The sequence below is a fragment of the Phyllobates terribilis genome, unplaced genomic scaffold, assembly GCF_046119375.1.
Source record: "Phyllobates terribilis strain yellow unplaced genomic scaffold, ASM4611937v1 Scaffold_4__5_contigs__length_816908805, whole genome shotgun sequence".
NCBI lineage: Eukaryota > Metazoa > Chordata > Amphibia > Anura > Dendrobatidae > Phyllobates > Phyllobates terribilis.
Window position 1 is genome coordinate 739,637,734 of NW_027362764.1, and position 22,931 is coordinate 739,660,664.

Genomic DNA, 22,931 nt, shown 5'->3' on the forward strand with positions numbered 1-22,931 from the left:
ATGTCTACTCGGATACATGACAAGATATGGGAAGAAGATCTAACGTCTACTATAGGGAGGGTGGCACCAGCTTTCCTTCATTGTTACTTTTGTCACAGTCTTAAAGGGGTTGTCCACTGCTCGGACCACCCCATCTGAATCCCTACTCCCCTCTAGTGCCCAGTCTATGCCAGTGGTATCAGCACTAGCTTTCCCAGGGATTGCGTGACACTGCACTAACTTCACTCTTCCTCTCTATGGTCATAATTGACATCCGGAGGATGTGAGAGCTGTGGATGCTCGCTTACTTCCTTCGGATGTCTTGATTTGTAAGAAGGAGAGTGAAGCCAGCGCTGATTGGCCGCAGTGATCACGTGGCATAATAATGTCATGCGATCCATGGGGAGAGCTAGTGCTGAGATCACTGGAACGATGCCGGCACTGGAGGTGAGTATAACTGTTATTATTTTACTGGGGGGGGACATAGGGATTCAGATGGGCATGTCCAAGTTGTGGACAGCCCATTTAAAGGGATTATCCAAAGTTATCACCTATCTACTGGATAGATGGTAATTAGTTGGCTAGTGGAGGTCTGACTGCTGAATCGGACTTATCAGCAGAACTGCCACTTTCATCCCCGGTAGAATGGACTACGATGCTCATTCTCAACTGCTCCTCCAATCATTCCCTATGGGGCTGCACTCAGCATGTTTCGTCAGATTCATAGAGCATGAATGGCGCTGCAGTCAATCATCCTATTGTTCCAATTTGTAACAGATGAAAACTTCCCGCTCTTCCGATCTGTGCGGATCCCAGCCCTCGGACCCCTCATCGATCAGTGAGCTGTCACCTACTGTGTGGTTAAGTGATAACTTGTTTTCACTGGACAACTCCTTTAACCCCTTTACGACCTATGATGTATAGGTACATCATAGATCGCATCCTCCTCTTTGGTCCAGGCTCCGGCGCTGAGCCCGCACCTTTTCATTCACATGGCATCTGATCTGCACTCATGTGCTCCTAACAGCCACTGGAGGAATTGCAATCCACCTGTTGCTGTTAACATGTTAAATGCCGCTGTCAATCTCTGACAGCGGCATTTAACATCGCCATGTCGGAAGTGCATCCTAAGACATGGCCCTTCAACGCCAGAGTCACATGATCGCGTGTCTTCTGCAACATTGCAATAAAATGCAATAACAGGTGATCAAAACATTGTATCTATCCCAAAATGGTATCAATAAAAACGTCAGCTCAGCGCGCAAAATAAGCCCTCACCCGGCCCCAGATCCCAAAAAAATGTAGACGCTACGGGTCTCGGAAAATAGCGACTTTTTTTTTTTTTTTTTATACAAACTTTGGATTTTTTTTCACCACTTAAAAAAGAACCTATACATGTTTGGTATCTACGAACTCGTAATGACACGGAGAATCATAATGGCAGGTCAGTTTTAGCATTTAGTGTGCATGGTAGAAAAAAAACCTACAGTTGTGAAATTGCACTGTTTTTGCAATTTCACCGAACTTGGATTTTTTTTCCCATTTTCCAGTACATTATTTGGTAAAATAAATGGTGTCTTTCAAAAGTACAACTCGTCTTTGAAAAGTACAACTCGTCCCGCAAGAAAACAAGACCTCACATGGCCATATTGATGAAAAAATAAAAAAGTTATGGCTCTGGGAAGAAGGGGAGCAAAAAACGAAAAGGTGTTAACCACTTCGCGCCAGAGCCTGTTTTTGCCTTCGTGACCAGGCCAATTTTTTCAATTCTGACCACTGTCACTTTATGAGGTAATTACTCTGGAACGCTTCAACGGATTCCCCTGATTCTGAGATTGTTTTTTCGTGACATATTGTACTTCATGATAGTGGTAACATTTCCTCGATATCACTTGCGTTTATTTGTGAAAAAATCGGAAATTTGGCGAAAATGTAGAAATAGAATTTGTATTATGGCAAGAAAAAAGCAGCTAACAGTCTATTCAGTAGGACTAGCAGCTGTGTATCCACCAGACTTCTGCACAACACAACTGATGGTCACAACCCCATTTATAAGGCAAGAAATCCCACTTATTAAACCTGACAGGGCGCACCTGTGAAGTGAAAACCATTTCCGGTGACTACCTCTTGAAGCTCATCAAGAGAATGCCAAGAGTGTGCAAAGCAGTCATCAAAGCAAAAGGTGGCTACTTTGAAGAGCCTAGAATATAAGACATATTTTCAGTTGTTTCACACTTTTTTGTTAAGTATATAATTCCACATGTGTTAATTCATAGTTTTGATGCCTTCAGTGTGAATGTACAATTTTCATAGTCATGAAAATACAGAAAAACCTTTAAATGAGGTGTGTCCAAACTTTTGGTCTGTACTGTATGTCACACAAAATAGTTAATAAATAACATTTCCCACATGTCTACTTCACATCAGCACAATTTTGGAACGAAAATTTTTTTTGGTTAGGAAGCTATAAGGGTTAGAAGTTGACCAGCGATTTCTCATTTTTCCAACAAAATTTACAAAAACATTTTTTTTAGGGACCACATCTTATTTGAAGTGACTTTGAGGGGCCTTTATGACAGAAAATACCCAAAAGTGACACCATTCTAAAAACTGCACCCCTCAATGTGCTCAAAACCACATTAAAGAAGTTTATTAACCCTTTCACGGGAATTTTTGGAATATGGAAGAAAACAATGAACATTTAACTTTTTGTCACAAAAATGTTACTTTAGAACCAATTTTTTTATTTTCACAGGGGTAACAGGAAAAAATGGACTACACAATTTGTAGTTCAATTTCTCTTGAGCGCGCCGATACTCCATATGTGAGGGGAAAATCACTGTTTGGGTGCACGGAAGGGAAGGAGCACCATTAGACTTTTTGAATGTAAAATTTGTTTGAATAATTAGCGGACACCATGTTGCATTTGGAGAGCCCCTGATGTGCCTAACCAGTGGAAACATCCCACAAGTGACACCATTTTGGAAACTAGACCCCTTAAGGAACTTATCTAGATGTGTCGTGAGCACCTTGCACCCCCAGCTGCTTCACAGAAATTTATAATATTGAGCTGTAAAAATAAAATTTTCAAATTTTTCCCACAAAAACGTTTTTCATCCCTTAATTTTGCATTATCATAAGGGTAACCGGAGAAATTGCACCATGAAATTTGTTGTGCAATTTCTCCTGAGTACGCCGATACCCTATATGTGGGGGAAAACCACTGCTTTGGTGTACGGCAGGGTTCGGAAGAGAAAGAAGCGCTATGTTGGCTGGGATAGGCAGCAGACACCATGTCACATTTGAAGAGTCGCTGACATGCCGAAACAGCAGAAACCCCCACAAGTGACCCCATTTTGTAAACTACACCTCTCAATGAATTCATCTAGGGAAGTAGTGAGTATTTTTTAATTTTTAAATTTATACCATTGGGCAATAAAGAAAACAATTATATTTTTACCACAAAAAAATGTTTTACCCTCAGATTTTACATTTTCACACAGGGCAATGGGTAAAAATGGTGCCGAAATGTGTCACACAATTTCTTCTAAAAGTGGCAATACCCCATATGTGGCTGTATTGTACCGCTTAGCCATACGGCGAGATCTGGGGGGGACGGAGTGCTATTTGACAATTGGAGAACATATTATTGTAGAATAGGCATTTGGATTTGGGAGCACAAAATTTTCTGAATTTCTTTTGGTGGGCAAGGACCATTTTGCTTTTCCAGAGCCTTTCTGCTACCAGTAACTTGGAAGTCCCTTATATTTTTAACAGATGACGGACCTGAGTGGGGACTAGCTTTTTTTGAGGACTGAGTTGAAGCTTTTACTGGGAACATTTTACGTAACATTTATCCGGCGCTCTAGGCTGAGCACTTACATCGGGGTTTCCATCTAAATTTCCAAGTGATGAAATTCAGATGAAACCCCTGCGGGATCCATTCACTGTAATGAGGCAGCAGAGTTACTCTGGACTCCGTCTGGCCTCTGTTTAGTGGTGTCCTTTTTTTCAGAAGTGCACAAAACTGTGGCCAACCGCACTTTTATGCACGCCTAAAACAAATGACACCGTGGGATCCCAGGCTAGACGGCGTCCACAGTGGCCCATATCTGCCTCATTACAGGGAATCTTCCGTCATGGGTTCCGTCTGAATCACGTATTTCAGAGATTTACATGGATACTCTGGTGTAAGTGGTCAGCGCAGAGCGCAGGATAAATGTGAGCAGAGCCTTACTGCGATCTTTGGGAGACATAATAAACAAATCATTTTACACCGTTCCTCATGCGGTGTAAGTGATGAGATTACTTTATTCTTCGGGTCGGTGCGATTACAGAGATACCAGATTTATATCGGGTTTTTATGATTGACAGCTGTCACACACTAAAAGATTCTTTTTTTGCAAAATCTAGTTTTTGCATTGCCATATTTTGAGAGCTATAATTTTTCCATATTTCGGCCGACAAAGTCATGTGACGGCTTGTTTTTTGCGGGACGAGTTGACATTTTTATTGGTACCAATTTTGAGTACGTGACATTTTTTGATCGCTTTCTATTCAGTTTTTGGGAGGTAAAATTAACAAAAACCAACAATTCAGGAATTGATTTTTGAGGGTTTTTTTTATGGCGTTCTGCATGTGGTAAAAGTGATAAGGCAGCATCATTCTTCGGGTCAGTACGTTTACAGCGATACACTTACTGTATATTTTTTTATGTTTTGGCGCTTTTACACAATAAAACAATTTTATAGAAAAAATATTTTTTTTGCATCGCTTTATTCTGAGAGCTATAACTTTTATTTTTTGGCTGATGGAGCTGTATGGCAGCTTTTTTTTTGCGGAACAAGATGACGTTTTCAGCGGTACCATTTTTATTTCCATTTTGCTTTTTGATCTCATTTTTTCCACTTTTTGTTTGACGATATGATGAATAGTTTTTTGCTCCGTTTTTTATTTATTTTTATTACGGTGTGCACAGAAGGAGTTAGTGTGACAGTTTTATAGATCAGGTTGTTTCGGACGCGGCGATATTAAATATGTGTACTTTTTTTGTTTTTGCATAAATATACTGATTTATTGGTTTAATATTTTAGTTCTTTTTATTTATTTTGTGATTTTTTTTCAACAGTTTGAAAACATTTTTTTTACTTTTTTTTATATTTTTACTTAGTCCTGTATGGGACATTAATTTTTATTTTTCTAATCACTGTTCTCATGCAATGCAATAGACATGTACTGCATTGCATGAGAGCTTTGCTGACAGTTTCACAGTCAGTGTCTCCTGCTAGACTTCAGCTGCAGGCTGAGCCTAGAAGGACACCATATATGGCAGATCCGGAGGCGGTCATGTGACCTCCGGCTGCCATGACCAGGGCAGGTCCTGTAAGACGTCAGGGGGCCGTCGGAGAGGTAAGTGGACGACCCCTCTCCTCTCACTATCTTCTATATGCCGCGATCACTATAGATCGCGGCATATAGAAGATAGCAAAGGGTTAATATCATTTGGACCTGATCTAATCAGGTCCCGATGATGTCCCTTGTCAGAGCTGTCGCTCTGCACCGGACCCGCAGCGCTTGCAGGACCCTGGGGGTCCTGAGGGCTGCGGGACCACCGACCGTTCATAAACGTCGGCGCTGCAAAGAGCCCAGGCAGCGCCGACGTTTATGTACAGTGGGCGGTCTGGAAGCGGTTAAGATTGTATGAAGGTTTCCCCCAATCAATGATGTCGGAGAGGTTTCGGCCACATTCAGTCCCTTAATGAATCGGCCAATTGACATTTTTCAATTTTCATTTTTACTCATTTTGTTTTTATTTATTTATTTTTTTACTTTTGCTCCAAGCTGTAGCTGTTTTGATCTTTGTTATATTTTTTGTGCCTTTTTTTTTCTTTTTTATTCTTTACCTTTTATAGGTTAAATAATTAAATATTTTGATAGATCAGATTTTTGCAAATACAGATATTGAATTGTTTTTTTTATTTATTTTTTAATTTCTTAATATGGAAAAGGGCGAACACATTTTGTTTTCTTTTTTTATTTAATTTTTGTTTAGAAATGATTTTTTTTCCACTTTATTTTTTTTTATTATTTCTTATGGGACTTGATGTTGTGATGGTTTGTTCATATATACTGCAAAACATCAGTATTGGAGCATATAGGAAAAATTGCAATCTCATATGAAGCCCAGCCTGTGGCCGCGCTTCACAGAGGCACCAAATTAGGAGCAACTGAGTCCTCAGCAGACCACGGGCTGGTAGAGGCAGCTGCTGGCTGTATAAACACAGCCGGCTCTGGCCCTGTATGCAATGGGATCGGCAACTAGCTTTGTACCTCTTCCATCCATGTTTTGGAGGCACATGGCTTTTCCCCATTTATGGTCCACTTTTGGTTTTGGCTTAAAAAAATACTGAAATCTTCCTGACCATTGTACAGGAGCGTTATGGAGGCTGAAGACTGGCTTCATATTCCCTAAGGGTTAAATCTGAAAAGCTACGATCAAGACGGTGTAAAAATAATATGATTTGGGGTGTTTTGTTTGTTTTGCATAAAAAATTTTAAGAAAATATTACCTGTCTTAAAAGTTTGTGTTGCATTATTGGGATATTGTTTAAAGTGAATCTGTCAGCACAAAATGACTGATCAAACCAAGCACAGGCACTCTGTGCACCCTTGGTGTGGCCAAGCAGTTCAGTGCTCTTTTCCAACTACTTGTTTTCAGTCCCTCTCACCTAATGGGAAACAGGTGAGAAGATGCACTGAACTGTTCGGCCTTTACACTGAGCGTCCTGTGCTTGGTTTGATCAGTCGTTTTGTGCTGACAGACTTAAAAGGGAATCTGTCAGCAGATTTTGCTATGTAATCTGACTGCAGGAGGATATAGGGACGAAGACCCTGATTCCAAAGATATATCACTTAGATTACTGGGTGCAGCAGTTGTGATACAATCACAGTTTTTTCTGCTGCAGATCTAGCAGAGCTCAGAATGCTGAGCTGTGTATAACCCCGCCCCCACCACTGATTGGTTGCTTTCTGTGTACGTTGTATATTGACAGAAAGCAGCCAATCAGTGCTGGGTGGCGTAATTGGACCAGGAGGCACAAGACACCTAGTCCTGTAGTGATAATCTCCTGCTGATAAAACTCTGATTGTATTGAAACAGCCCAGGAAGTGAACCATCGCTGAAATCAGGGTCTCTGCCCCTACATCATGCTTCTCTCAGATTTCATAGCAAAACAAAAACCTGCTGACAGGTTCCCCTTAAATAAACCACTTTACAACAGACGAATCTGGCAACCAAATCTTAGGCTCTGTTCACATTACTGTCATGGTTTCCACTAATTCATGATGACTATGGTCAGTCCTGACAACCTCTTTAACTTACAATGAATCTGACGTATAAACATAGTTTTGCCATCAAAAATACCGAATCCTCCAAAAGAAGGAGAAAATGACAAATGTGAACAGAGCCTACCTGTGCGACGTCTTAGATACTTGTTGTGATGAGACACTACGTGTGGAGGCAGACATGATGGTGATGTTGGTTCCATCACAATGTACTTTCACAGATTGGAATGAAATTCTAAAGCTTTTAGAAAAAAAACCATCACAGCTGGCACCTGTTAAAAAATCATTTTGGAAATCATCTTTGCTATTACGTGCTCGGCGTCCCCGCAGGGAACCATGTGTCAGACGCACACACGTTCTACAGGATGGAACAGCTCTTTTCTTCAGGGACTTCCTTGTACTTGTCTGAGACTTTTATCAACATAACATAGATTTATAAAACAACTTGAAAGTTACGTACTCGACCCCCTAAATTCTGCGCACAGCTCTGCACACTTCCAGTTCTAGAACTTAGTCATCTTATTTTTCATAATCACATTGGAAATTATCCAAAATATTTTTTAGTCATCTATGATATGTTATTTAGGATAATTTTTTACCTACTTTATTATTATTTTTTACCTATTTATTTTGATTATTATTTTTATTATTATTTTTTTTTTTACCTATATTTTATTTTACCCATTTTATTTATTTTAATAATAATAATTTTTATTTTTATAGCTCCAACATATTCTGCAGCACTTTACAATATTAGGGAGTATTTTTATTATTTTTTTTTTACCTATTTATTTTGATTATTAAATAAAAATAATAAAATAAATAGGTAAAAAAAATATGAAAATAATAAAAAATAAATAAAATAAGTAAATAAAAAAAATATTTTTTACCTATTTTATGTTATTTTATTTGTTTTAGCTAATTATTAATTTTTATTATTTTTATTTTAGGGGTTGTCAGGGATTGGAATATTGGCTGCCTGCCGTTAGAATAGACAATCAGTTTCTGATCGGTAGGGATCCAACCTTCAGCACCCTCGCCTAAAAGCTATTTAAAGGGACTGCACTTTCTTCAGTCTTTACATCGTGTCTACCTGCACACGAATCGCTTGGTAAAGGACAATGAATGACATTACAGCATTGTTCTATTCACTTCAATAAGACAATGCAGGTAAACTGATCCTTGTAAATATTAGAGGCTACAAAAGCTTATGCAAGTGCTACAACCCCTTTAAACAGCTGATCGGTCTGAGTCTTCAGAGTCGGACCCTCACTGATCTGACATTGATGCCAATTATTCTAAAGAGCCAAAACCAGAAAAGCCAAGGGAGTCTGTCAGTAAAAAATGACTTTTCAAACTAAGCACACTTACTTGCTCCTTTGGTGCAGCCGAACAGTGCACCTTCCCACCTACTTGTTTTTCATCAATCTCAACCTTTCTCTGGCTACTGTAAGGCCAGAGTTGGCAATCATAGAAGAAAAGGATGGATATTGATAAGAAAGGGGCACTGAGCTGCTCGGCCACACCAAGGGTGCACCCAGGGCTGGTGCTTAGTTTGAACAGTCGTTTCATGCTTACAGACTCCCTATAAAACCATCAGTCATCACACAGATCTTCTCAAGTTTAAAGGGGTATTTTCCTAGTATTCTTGGAAGTTAACCTCTGTATAAGCAGTAGTGGATAACTTCCCAATCATTGGAGGGCTGACCGCTTGGACCCTCTCCGATCCAGGGGGATCGGGGCTCCAGAGAGCCCTGTGTGAATGGAGCAGTGATCAATCATGCGTACTGCTGCTTCATTTATTTAATGGGACCGCCAGTGATAGCCGAGCGCTGCGCTCAGCTGTTCTTCGGCACTTCCAGAAGAATGAATAGAGCGGTAGTGCGCATGATCAACCACCGCGCCATTCTGGGCTCTTAAGAACTCCCGGTTCTTGGGATCTGTGGCAGTCACAGAGGTCAGCAATCGAAAAATTATCCTCTATCCCATGAATAGAGGATAACTTTTACATTTTAGAATACCCCTTTAATATGCCCTGTAGTAAAAAAAAATGAAATAATTGTTCTGATATAATTTGTACTACAGACGTAATAGTTATAAATAGGTTTAAAAATAGATTGTCAATTGTTGTTTCCACATTGGCCATTAGATGTCAGTATATGTTAGAAGAGCGTCTCATTTTACAACCTGCTGTAAAATGTAATTTTGGATTCTTATTGGCCTAGCACTTAATGTTTGTGGTAGCTTACAGTATAGTTGATGCTGTACTAGGGGAAACTAAAAGTATACAGAAAGCTGATTAAATATATATACAGTGCTGTGTAAAAGTTTTAGGAAGGTGAGAAAAAAAAATCTGCAAAGTTAGATGGCTTTAAAAAAGTGCTAGTAGTTTATTTTTATCAATCAATTAAATGTAAAGTGAATGGACCAAAGGGAAATCTAAATCACGTCAATATTTGGTGACTGCCCTTCAGAACAGCATCAAAACATCAATTGCTTTAGGTACTTGCACACATTTTGCAAAAGAACTTGTCTGGGAGGTTGCTCCAAACATCTTGCAGAATTAACCACAGATCTGTGTATGAGGCTTGTGCAAATCATTCTGTCTCTTCATATAATCCCAGACAGACTGGATGATGTGAGATCAGGGCTCTGTGAGGGCCAGATCATAACTTCTAGGACTCCTTGTTCTTCTTTACACTGAAGATTGTTCTAAATTACATTGGCTGTATGTTTGGAGTCATTGTCCTGCTCCACAATAAATTTGTAACCATTCATATGTTTCCCAGATGGTATTACATGATGGATCAGTATCTGCCTTTATTTCTTAGCATTGAGGGCACACAAAAAATGGGCAATGTTGAAGATATAGAAACAGTGGCCGGCCAAAGAAAGTTAGTGCAGCAGATGAAGGACACATCATTATAGTTCTCTTCAAAATCGGAAGATGTCCAGCAGTGCCATCAGCTCAGAACTAGCAGCAACTGGGGGATCCTGCTACACCCATCTACATGTTGGCCGCAATTCTTCCATGTAGACAATTCTGGAGAGACTTTTCCAAACACCATAACCTCTACATGGAAACAGGGACAATGATGAATGTCTGTAGAAGCAGTGACTCATGGGTTAGGATCTTGCAAGTTTTGGGCTTCATTTCAGCAAACTGAGTTGGGAATTTGGTCAGGATTAATGGTGTCCTCAATGTTGAGGAACACAGGCAAATACTTCTCCATTATGTAATACCATCAGGGAGATGTCTGATTCGCTACAAACGTATTCTTCAGCAGAAAAATGACCACAAACATCCAGCCAATGTCATTAAGAAATATCTTAAGCGTGAAGAAGAACAAAGAGTCCTGGAAGTGATGATACGGCCCCAAAGAGCCCCGATCTCACATCATCTAGTCTTCCTGGGATTATATGAGGAGACAGAAGGATTTTTACAAGCGACATCCCCAGAAGATCTGTAGTTATTTCTCCATGATGTTGTGAACAACCTCCCTGCTGAGTTCTTTCAAAAACTGTTCAAGTGTATCTAGAACTGATGAAAACTGTGATGAACCCACACCTCGCCGCCTGGTGGTACAGTCTCCTCATTTGCACCAATGTGATGTTCCGTACCCCCTGGGGACACGTAAGATCAAGTTGGTACAGTTTTTCACAGACACTCCCTGTCCACACAGGTCCAGGGAGGCACGGGGAGTGATAGGATTTAGTCCATGCAGTCACTGAAGTGGCACCACACTCGCTCACAACCTGGATAGGCTGAGAGGCCCCTTTCACTAGCACCAGTAAAACAGCACCTGGGTAGCCCGGTTGGACCGCCACCAGTTCCTCTTTAGATATAAGCCCTGTCCGCTAACGGTATTAGATCAGGCCAGAAACCAGCCCCGGTAGCAAAGAAAGTTAAAACTGAGAGCACTTTCGTGTGGATTCGTGGATCAAGATAAAAGAGCAGCCCTAGGTTAAATTATATATTTAAAAGCCTTAAGGGCATACTAGACAATACACTATATACATAAGGGTTATAGATATACAATGTTCAGATATGCAAATACAGGTGAAGTACAAAAGATATAAGCAGATGAATCATGTCAATTACCGGTTTGATGTTCTCAGTAGGGCCCGCATGTGCTGGATCCCGCTGCCTACTCCGGAGCTTCCTCCAGTACGTCTCAGGGGTCGAGTTATACTGCCGGGCCAGAGCCTGTTTGATGTCCTCATTGCTCAGGGTGGTCTCGTTCGGCAGATACCCAAAGATTTCCAGAGCCTTACCCCTGAGGTGAGGGGCAAAGAACCGGACTTGCTAGTCCTCAGGCAGATGATATTCATGGCAAGTTTTTTCGAATGCCAGCAAGAAAGTGTCCAGGTCCCCTCCTTTGTCCAGCAGGGAGAAGTCCTCCATCCCCATAGCTTCGGAACCCAGATCTCAGGGGACTCACGACTGGCTGTGGTCTACAGTTGGAGTTGGTGCTGAAGCATTTATCGCTGGTACTCTTACTGACGCTCTGTAGCTTCTTCGTGACGTTCTGCTGCTGCCTCACGATGTTCTACTGCTGCCATGAGGGTCTTGTAGGAGGCCTTGTCTCCAGCCTCAAGTCTGACCAGGGCAGATTGCAGGAGGGTATCAGAGCCTGCCTGGCTGGGGAGACAGGCAGGTGGTGAGTGGTCCACTGCAGGACTGACCGCCGGAGACTGTCTCCTTGCAGAGCCTGGGTTAGACACCCCCTCTGCTTGAGCAACATTGTCTTCCACCTCCTCCCCATCGTCTGTAACAGTGTCCATCTTCCTGGCTCCGACCCTGGTTCCACTGACCATCCTCACAATCTTTGGTCACTGAAACAGCTGCAACCTGAAGCACCCACACACCTTACAGTATTTGCACTCGGAATGTCTAGTGCTGAGCTGATCTTAAAACCCCAGAGGCAAAAGGTTACTGATAGTAGTCTTTAGTGTCTGGGAGTATGGGTCCTACACTCACACACACACTATTATTTTGATCCCACCGCTCTGCCACCACACATGATGAACCTGCACTTCGCCACCCCACCTGACGTCACTATTACGTCGGAGGGATCACATGGTACAGTCTCCTCACTTGCACCAATGTGACGTTCTACACCCTCTAGGGACACGCAAGTTCAGCTTGGAACAGTTTTACACAGACCTTCCCTGTCCACATGGACCCAGGGAGGCACATGGAGTGAGAGGATGTGGCCCACGCAGTCGCTGATGTAGCACCACACTCGCTCACAACCCTGACAGGTTGACAGGCCCCTTTCACTAGCAACAGTGAAACAGCACTTGGTCAGCCCGGTAGGACTGCCTCCAGTTCCTCGTTAGAAATCAGCCCGGTCTGTTAACAGGATTATATCTAGCCAGAACCAGCCCTGGTAGCATGGAAAGTTGAAACCGAGAACACGGATGTGTGGATCGAGATAAAAGAGCAGCCCAAGGTTAAATTATATATTTAATCGCCTCAAAGGCACACTAGGCAAAGCACTATATACACAATGGATATACATATACAATGGTCAGATATGCAAATACAGGTAAAGTACAAAAGATAGAAGCAGATGAATCATGTCAATTACTGGGTTGATGTTTGACCATGTGTGTGGGGCTGCCAACTGCTTCCTGTTCCTTCACAGCACATTACTCGACGTGGCCCCTGGCTTTCAAGCATGACAAAGCGAGAGAAAGACCACATGGCTTTACACAAGATTTATCCTCTTGGTTGGTCACGCCCTTTTCCGCGCCTGGGATGGTCCTTATCCCCTCCCCTGGGGGTTTGTAGCTAAATCTCCCAAAACCTATGAAAGATATAACTTCCCAACGGAAGGTCATAGGGTAGTTGTTCTGGCGCCATCGGATCAGACCGGGCCTCCATTACACTTGGAGACTAAACACGGCTTTGCTACCTGGCTTCTACTAGCTGTTCTGCGTATCTCCCCTCCTAGAGAGTTAGAACAGATCAAGACTCTGGAAAGCGTTCAGCCCATTCCAGAGATCTTGATAATGTAACCGCTGTGTGGCTAGGACATACGATAACTCCATATTCTCTTTGAGTCTCTTTATGAAATCCTATCTGACTGGACAAACCAGTTATACAGCGTGGACTCCGCAGGAGATCATCCTGTGTGAACTTGGATACTAGCTAGTGTGGCTGGACCACCTTCTGAGCCAGGTGTTTTGTTACAGCTACAACTGAAGGAGGATTGTAAGCTGCCATTAAATCCTCCCATTCTTCACAAAGACCAAGTGCAGTCACCAAATATTGATGGAAATTAGAGTTCTCTTTTTTTCATTCACTTTGCATTTTGTTAATTGATAAAAATAAACTATTGACACTTTAATTTTCAAAAACATTCTTATTCTGCAGCATTTTTTGCACACCTGCCTAAAGATTTTGCACAGTGTATATAGAAAAACTGCTGTCGGAATAACTGGGGACAATTACCAAATCTAATGAAAATGGATTTATTTTGGTTCTCTTGGAAATATACCAATTAGTGATGAGCAAGTATGCATCATTAACCCTTTTGGCGAGCACGCTAGGCTGCTTGCCGAGTATTTTGGCGTGCTCGGCATTTCATTCATTGTCGCCGCGCCTGCAAGTGTCACGGCTCTTAGTCAGCCTGGCGAACAGACTATCTCTGCATGTGTCACAGCTGACTAACAGCCGTGACACTTGCTGGCGCGGCGACAATAAATGAAATGCCGGGCACGCCAAAATACTCGGCGAGCACCCAAGCATACTCACCAAAAGGGTTAATGAGGCATACTCGCTCATTACTAATGCCGATACCTAACCTCATAGAAGCAGGCTGCACGTGACTACTGCCTGTAACCGACAAGCGGCTGCTGACGAGCGGTTTCTCTTCACAACAGAGTCATTTGGATGCTCCACATAAACTAGCGCAGAATCCAGTGCAAGATGAATCGTGCACAACCATCAGCGGGAGCTGTCCATGCTTTACTGATTTCAATAGTTAACAAACCATTTCCTTCCATACTGGAGCAGACAGATTCCCATTTAGCAACAATATGAAAAATCTCACTCCAGTGTCAAAGAGTACATAAAAGATATAAAATACGCCGGGGATGCTGGGCTACGGCAATGCAGTCACACAGCGGATGATCGACGTTCCCCGGGCTGCCGCTTTATGCTTAACAATAAATTAATTGAGAATTATACAGTGGAACAAGCTGCAAGGCCCTGAGAACCTCGACACGCACCGGGAATATAAGGGTTAGATCATAGCACCTGGGCTGGAAGCTCTGCTGCTTTATACCTGTATGTGGATACGTTCACACGTTTCTTCCTTTGTGGATTTAGATATTTCGGTTTCCCATCATATTCTAATCGTAGAACGGCCCTTTGACGTTGCCTTCTTCCTTACGTTCGGTGGCCCCATCGGGACTAATATTCGAACCTTCTGCAAAATGGGATTTGGGCGTATGCACCGATTGGGCCATTGACTATAATGATGCAAATGGAGCCACCGTGTGCTCTGTCATGCATCATTTTCTGCTGGATTTTGGAGGCCGGCACCAAGACGTAGTAGACTATGTCTAGCTGTCCACCTCCAGTAGGCGCATATGGCCGAAAATGATGCGCAACAGAGCATATGGTGACTCCATCTGCATCATTATAGCCAATGACCCCGTCGTCACTTACGTCCGAATCCCATTTTGCAGGTAGTTCAAACGTAAGCCCCAACGGGACCACTGGACGTGGGGGAGAATGCAGTGTCAAAGGGCCCGAACAGAGGTAAGAATCACCCGATTCACCAGCCCGTGGGAAGCGATGGAAGAATTGATTCAACAACTGTAGAAAGAAAGCCTCAAATATCTCACATCAAATCATGGAAATGTTGCTTCCATAGCCTGGATCTAAATGCCCTCGGCCAAGGAAGACAGGCCTAGTCGTCACCAGATCTCTGAGCAGCATTAGGCCAGCATGGATTCTAGCTGCAGAGTGTCGCTCATTAACCCCTATCCGCACTGTGCTGTAAATGAACGGCGCGGAGTATCCCGCTGCAATGGTCGATATAGGAGGTAACTTCAATTCCTGCCATTAAACACATCAGATATTACTTGATCTGGATCCACCCAGATCAAGATCTAGCAGCGGTTTTCGTCAGCACAACCCATGTCATGGCCAAAAATGTCATGTAGCTCCTGTCATAAAAATTAGAATGGTCAATAAAGTTTCTGAAAAGGTTGGTGGAAATTTATTAAAATATACATCCATGGCTGCCTTTGTTTTACCGTAACAAAGTAAACAGTATTTTTCTACCATAGCCCCGGTTGCTCCGGTGCCCCTTCTCTATGCTTCCCTGTAAGTGTTTGTTGACAGGGCTGCAGTGGTGATGATCTGTTTTCATCCTGTGACCGCTGCAGCCATTCATTGGGCTCACCGGTGTCATGCTGTCTACTCCAAGATGACTGCAGTGCACACATGATGTTGACTAGGCGTCACCATTGGGGGGATAAGCAGCAATAAAGTAATTATTACTTATTTTGTTATGGTAAAGCCAAAGCAGTTTTGGCTGCATTTTCTTAAAAAAAATATCCAACAACCCCTTTAATTTCGAAAAAGAAAAAATTCCATTCAAAATTGTAAAACCATTAAAAAGGAAAAAAAAAGATCATAAAGTAAAAAAAATCAAAACCTTAGAACAGAAAATTCTAAAAAAACTATAGAATTCCAGTTTTCCCATCCTGTTCCAAAAACTATTAAAAATACCGCGCACCCCACAAAAAACGAACTCTCAATGGTAAGATATGGCTCGCTGAATGTGGTGATGTGGCACAGCCACTAACGGGACGACGGAACTGCAGCTGGTAAGCAATGAAGAGAACTCTGTGCCAACCGGACCCCCAGGTCCTCCACAGTTTGCTCGATGAGTTATGAAGCCATCCATATTTGGGGTCCAGTTGACCTCCCATCAGAGACTGTTGTGAGAAAATCTGAGGATTAATCTCTGAAGGACAATTCCAGTAATTAATGGGGTTTTCTCAACATTATAAAAGGTTATAATTGCAAAACAACAACTTTACAATTTACTAGTTATTAAAAAATCCTCTCTGTTCTCCAAAATGCAGGATTTTTTAATTCTATTGTTGTATGCTCGTTGCCTAGTTTACCGGCCACCCATGTAGTCTGTCAGAGGTGGTCGATATCCCAAGCAAGGAACACAGCGCTTACAAACTCATTTGCTACAGAACTTGTAAGCGTTGCTCTGAAGCTGACCAGATCGCTTAATCCGACTACCTTCAGAGCCACTGCACTCTCCCAATGTTGGAGAGGCAAAATTGTCTCTACTTGCATCATCAGATAGCCTGCAGTTCAAACCAGAGAATCAACCATGTCACCGGCTCACACTGTCAATCATTCTGAAGCGCACCGCCTCCTGGGAGCGGTGTGCTGCTGAATATTCATCATGAGAAAACCCCTTTAGAGAGGAATGCTGCATAATAACTCAGGATCTCCTGAACCTCCCTCGCCCACCGGTATGGAGCTTCAGGAAAGGGAAGCCACCAATCTCCTACCCTTGCTGTGGACTTCAAGTCTGGAGGGCTAGAGAGGGTTTGTTGGGTGACCGTTTGAAAAGGGTTTACCCTAGATGCTATACGTGTGCTTTTTTTTCTGTGTGCATTACACTTCCCTTTTTTTATTCACTTGGTGTCACGTGGTCACTGCTTGTAGTCACCTGGCACCTCAGAAATGGCTACCACGAACAAGCTTGATGCAAACTAGTCCATTTCTCAGATTCCAGCAGTTGCCCTGCCTTCCCCCTTTAATCCCTGTACAGGTATCTGGACTTACACAGAGGTCCCTGGGCTAGGGCCACAAAGTCATCTGCTGTCCGGTAGCACAAGCTGGCAAGAGGGATAGGTAGCCTGGGTCAGATCCAGGAGGTCACATCAGGAACAGAATGAAAAAAACAAGCGGACAGTCAAATGTCAAGCCAAGGTCAAAGACCAGGAATAATCAGGATAAAACACAGGATCACAGCAGTATAAACCAGGAAAGCAGAACTATTGACTGGCAGTGGGAACTGAATCACAGAGGTTTATATAGTAACAGCCCCACCTAGTGCTGACAGCAGATAGAAATCCAAATTAATAAGATTAACCCTGCAGCTTCTGGACTGGCCACAAGTCCCTGGAATAATATAGGATTGATGCTGTCTAGCATCACCCGCAACATGGGTGCAGCGCTGCCTAGTGGCCAAAGCAGTAAGCGGCACAAATGTTACACTTGGCTGACAAAAGACCAAAGTATCGATTAGAAAAAAAATTAAAAAATATCAGTGATCTGCTTGCTGTAGGTACCATGCTATTTCATACCTCCTATGCACAGCTGCGTTTCCATGTTTACAAAGAACCTTGTCATCTGTAATCAAGGAGACAAATAGATCTGCATAGGAGCTGTATACACAAAATGGTCTTTCATTTTTTTTTTAATGAAAACTATTTGCAAACTTCCTTTATTTTGTATTTTAGATGCATCGGAGCCATAAAATCTATAGCTTACGTATCTAAAGCTATGAATCATATCACCAGCCGAATAATTTCAGGTTTACGACGGTATTCACCTTATTTTCTTGTGTACCTCTATTTCACTATATATGTACTGTTTGTATGAAATCTATATATATATTTTTTTTTTCATTCTACTTGAAAATTTAATAAAAAAATATTTGAATATAAAATCTAGTGGCAAATATGTCAATAAAATACCTTTGAATATGAAGAGAAAAAACTATATATATCCATCTTTTGGCTTGAATTTAGGGAAATCTGCCCAGAAGACTCTGGAGTCTCTTTATTCCTCTCTCCGTACTGCACATTTTCTAGGTTCAATCACCTTTCTCACCAGGAGGAGACTGATAACCTCGTTTTACTCTCTGGCTAATTACGGCTGTTCTCACTCTACTATGACCTCAACGAAGAATTAAGAACGAAAGATGGGTGAAGAAATCCAGAATAAAAAGTCACAAATGGAAATGGTTAAATATTGAGGTTTGCTGCAGTGACCTTAAACGAGGGAAGTTTGATTGTGGCATTAACCGTTCGGTAATTACCGGAAGAGCTGAAGTTTACAGGATTCCGTAAAGTCTGAAGCTTAGGATTCCATTAGCATCCGGTCCTAAGGGGGCGCTCTGCCCAGGACGCTAGGACTAGGACTCGCTTCTTGACTTATTTATTGTAAATAACCATATAATGGAGAGGCCTTCGTGCCTATATCTGAAGGTATAAGATCATATCTACACAAATTATAATTGCTCTCCAGGCAACAGGGCAGCCATAACGTAGCTTAATGAGCACTCGAATCAATTTATACGATACCCTTAGGTGGCAGCATAAAGCAGCGAAGAGGCCCGGAAATAGGTTAGAGCAAAAAAAAAAAATACAAAACTCATCTGTAATAGGAATCAGTGAGTTTGCAGTGTACTAATTGGTTTTTTGAGGTGCACCCATTGTTTGATTGCCTCCATTTATTAAATCAAAGCCCGGCGCTCATTTACAACACATGATATATTAGACATTATCTGTACGCGGGAAGCTATTTTTACATTTACGCCGAATGTTAAATGACTTGAATGGACAGAAATGCTTAATAATACACCAGAGGGGGAGGGGAGGAGGCGCGTACAAGTGTCTATAGGCATTGTGGGCTACGTGTATTTTAAGATTATGCATGGCCCGACTTTATATATCACTCCACCGCTCCCTGCTGTATAATGAAGTCTGGAATTAGCATTTTAGTTATAAAAATGTTAAGGATTCTTGGCAGCGAGCTGCTACGTCTAGCTCAGAACTTTATTGCCAGTATTAAAGGGCTGGCATATTCCGTCTGGTTTGGAAGGTGTGAAGCTGAAGGGGGCGCCGTTAGGTAAGAGAGAAAGTGGGGGGCTTTTATTATTGCCTTGGCTCCACAATGTTGGTGTAAATTGGGACATTTCATTGTTGTAAATACCCAAAGCCAAATTTTTCAATGTTTTTCAACTGCTTTTTGTTTTTTAAAGTAATTAGGACAAAACTTAAAAATGCTGAGAAAAGGGACTTGTCTAATCGTCGAGCATAAAGTACAACATATTTATGGTCACATTTCAGCATAAAAGTTGCCAAAGAGTTACATGTTCTAGACAGGTTATAACTGTGTGTTAGGCTCACCAGGTGAGATGGATCCTGAAAGCCAATGGTCTGGGTGGGGGTGGGCACACGGGCTTCTATGCAGCAGGCAGCTGAGGCACGTGGGAAACAAGTAGTAGACGTACAGGAGTCGCCAGAAAGACTGGAGTCCCAAAACAGGTAGCAGAGGTCCTGGAAGCCGCAGACAGGTAGAAGAGGTCTTGGAAGCCGCAGGCAGGCAGCAGAAGTTCTGGAAGCCGCAGGCAGATAGCAGAGGTTCTAGAAGCTGCAGGCAGGTAGCAGAGGTTCTAGAAGCCACAGGAAGGTAGCAGAGGTTCTGGAAGCCGCAGGCAGGTGGCAGAGGTCTTGGAAGCCGCAGGCAGGTAGCAGAAGTTCTGGAAGCCGCAGCCAGGTAGCAGAGGTTCTAGAATCTGCAGGCAGGTAGCAGAGGTTCTAGAATCCGCAGGCAGGTAGCAGAGGTTCTGGAAGCCTCAGGCAGGTAACAGAGGTCTTGGAAGCCGCAGGCAGGTAACAGAGGTTCTGGAAGCCGCAGGCAGGTAGCAGAGGTTCTAGAAGCTGCAAGCAGGTAGCAGAGGTTCTGGAAGCCGCAGGCAGGTAGCAGAGGTTCTGGAAACTATAGACAGGTATCAGAGGAGAGAAGACATACTGGAAGCCGCTGGCAAACACGTAGCAGTGGTCCTGGAAGACTGGGAACAGGTAGCAGACAGAACTGCGGAGCAACAAAAAAGTCGTAATACCAAGTGTTTTGGAGAGCCTTGTATAGGCCCAGACAGATGATCACATGGGATCAAGCCGGGCCATTTGCAAAGCCCAAATTGGAGCACAACAGAGTTCAACGGACCGGAGTGAAGGGAGCATTGGATCTGAGACATGTGCATAACAATGTGTCAAACAAATTTGTTTGTTTATGTTACAACTAATGATGAGCGAATTGATTCTAAATTAATTGAATTTATTTAGAATGTCCCAAAATTTGAAGGTTCTAGTAAATTTTGAGCTTTAGAGAATTTGATTTACACGATTTGTATGAGCCTAAGCGTCACTTGTTGCAAGTCAATAAAAAAAAGTTTTCTTGCAAATTGCGACTTTTTAATCCTGTTAATTAATACACTTTCTAAAGTTAAAAGAGCTTGAGACCAATCGTATAGTAAAATTTGGGGCAAATTACAACTTTTTATGCATGCCAATAACGGTTGCAACTAGGGATGAATGAATCTGTGTTCGAAATTGGCAGTTTTGCTCAAATTCATCCAGGAAAAAAATATTTTTTCATCAAAATTTGTTTGATGTAAATTGAATTATCCAGATTGCCATCATAAATGAATTTTTCTAAGAATGGGTTAATAAACAATAAAATATCATACTCAGGTAACCCCCCCACCTGCTGGTTCTTCTTTGGCTTCTTCATGTGCCTGTTCTACTTCAGCACCAGTCATCTCTCTGGCAGTTCCATGGTTGGCTATGCCTCGCCACACATTATGACATCCGCTGACCCATGTGGTCACATGGGGACAACACAGGTTATAATGTCATGATGTCTGAATGAGCATAGGGGTCTATATGATGTCATGCTCCTGGATTCGATCCCATGAACTTGTGTTCTGTGGTCAGTTTCCCTTTCTGCTGAGCCACAAGGAGACACACCTTTTCTCTGGGTGTTTGGGTTCTGCTATTCTGGCTGCAGTCTGTCTAGCTTAACACAGGTGTTTTCCTTTGTCCACCTATCACGTTTTGGGTGCAGCTTTATATTCTGTCTCCCAGCTGGTGTTTCCTGCTGGTGATATATTCATTTAGATGTTCTGACATTCTTTTGATGTTTGGAAGCAGTCTAAGTGCTTTCAGCTAAGGATTTTCGCTTTGCTGTTTCTTTGCTATACTTTGTACCTATCTTCTTTTTATCTTTAGTAATTAAGCAGTATATTTTTTAACAGCACTTGCTTTATTCTTTGTTTGGTATTTCGTTATTTACTTTACTCACTTTGGGATCTTTCCTTTGTTCAGCAGACTTCTTCTCTTGTATGTAATTCACACTCTGCTCTGCCCTCCAGTTCTTTAAGAGGAACGTGAAGAAACTTGACGGCCGTTTAGGCAGTTTAGGTCAGCATTGCCATCTCCCAGTTTGTGGTTAGGGCTATCTCTGTACCCGCAGGCACCACTAGGGACTGCAGTGTCAGGATATCTAGTGTGTACAGGAAGCGGCAGGGTCAATTGCAGTTTTTTAGTGTATAACCTATTTTCCAAAATGAGTTGCTACACAGGCATAACAGATGACATCAGAAACAACAGTGAAGAATGAAGAGGAGGTCCCTTAGGAACACAGCAGAGGAATGGCACCAGCAGGAACAGATGAGGGACATGGTGAGTATGATGTTTTATTCTTTTTTCACCCATTTTAACTCAAAACATAGCAGCTTTTTTTTAACTGTAATTGGGGATCATTGAATTTCTCGAATGAATTTAAGCAAATCTGCTGAATTATAATTCTAGAAGATTTGGTCATCTTTAGTTGCAACCATTTTTAACAAGCATAAAAAGTTGTAAGTTCTACATTAACATGTGACACACATTGATCTCCAACTTTTTCGAACATTGGGTAGTATACTAACTAACATCAATAAAAAGTTTATGCTCAAAAAAAATGCATTGGCTTGCAATATTTGACACTCGGACTCTTAATCTAACATTGGAAAGTTCCATTTGACAAATATGGAGTCTCGAGCTGAAGTGACTATACTAAAGATTTGTCATAAATATTATATCATTTTTGATAAATATTGGACATTATGGGTATTAGATTAATTATATATATATTTGATCACTATGGCTTGGATTCATCAAGTAATTTGTGGCAAACCTTTAGCATATTCTCTACTACCCTGCCACTCCATATTCATCAGATGTCAGAACCTTAATGATAAGCTTGCCACCAACACAAATTTTCAATCATGGTAGTACACTTCCAATGTTAGATAAGAGATTTTAACCACTGTGTCAGATATTGCAATGCAACATTTTGTGCAAATTCCAACTTTTTATGCCAATGTTAAAAAAGAGCTGGAGACAAATGTGTCAAATTTTGCACCATTTTTTATCCAGATTTAAAATGGCTGGGACATAATTGTATTTGCTCCACGACTTTTTTAAGACCTGATTAGAATATGCAACTTTTATGTAGGTGTTTAAGATTTTTAGTAGAGATGAGTGGATTGTTTTGCAGGACTCAGGTCCATTGGCCAGGTCAGTAGTCTCTGGCCACTTGACGCGAGACTGGCAAATTTTTTAACTTTCAGGATCCCTGGCGCAGCTTTTGATTAGCTAATATGTGCATCATGCTGCAATGATCAGGCCACGCTGAACCGGGTAATAAAAAGCGGCACCGGGGATCCCAGAAAGTAAGAGATTTTTTGAGCCTTCCATCCAGTGGCCTTTATGGATGAGTG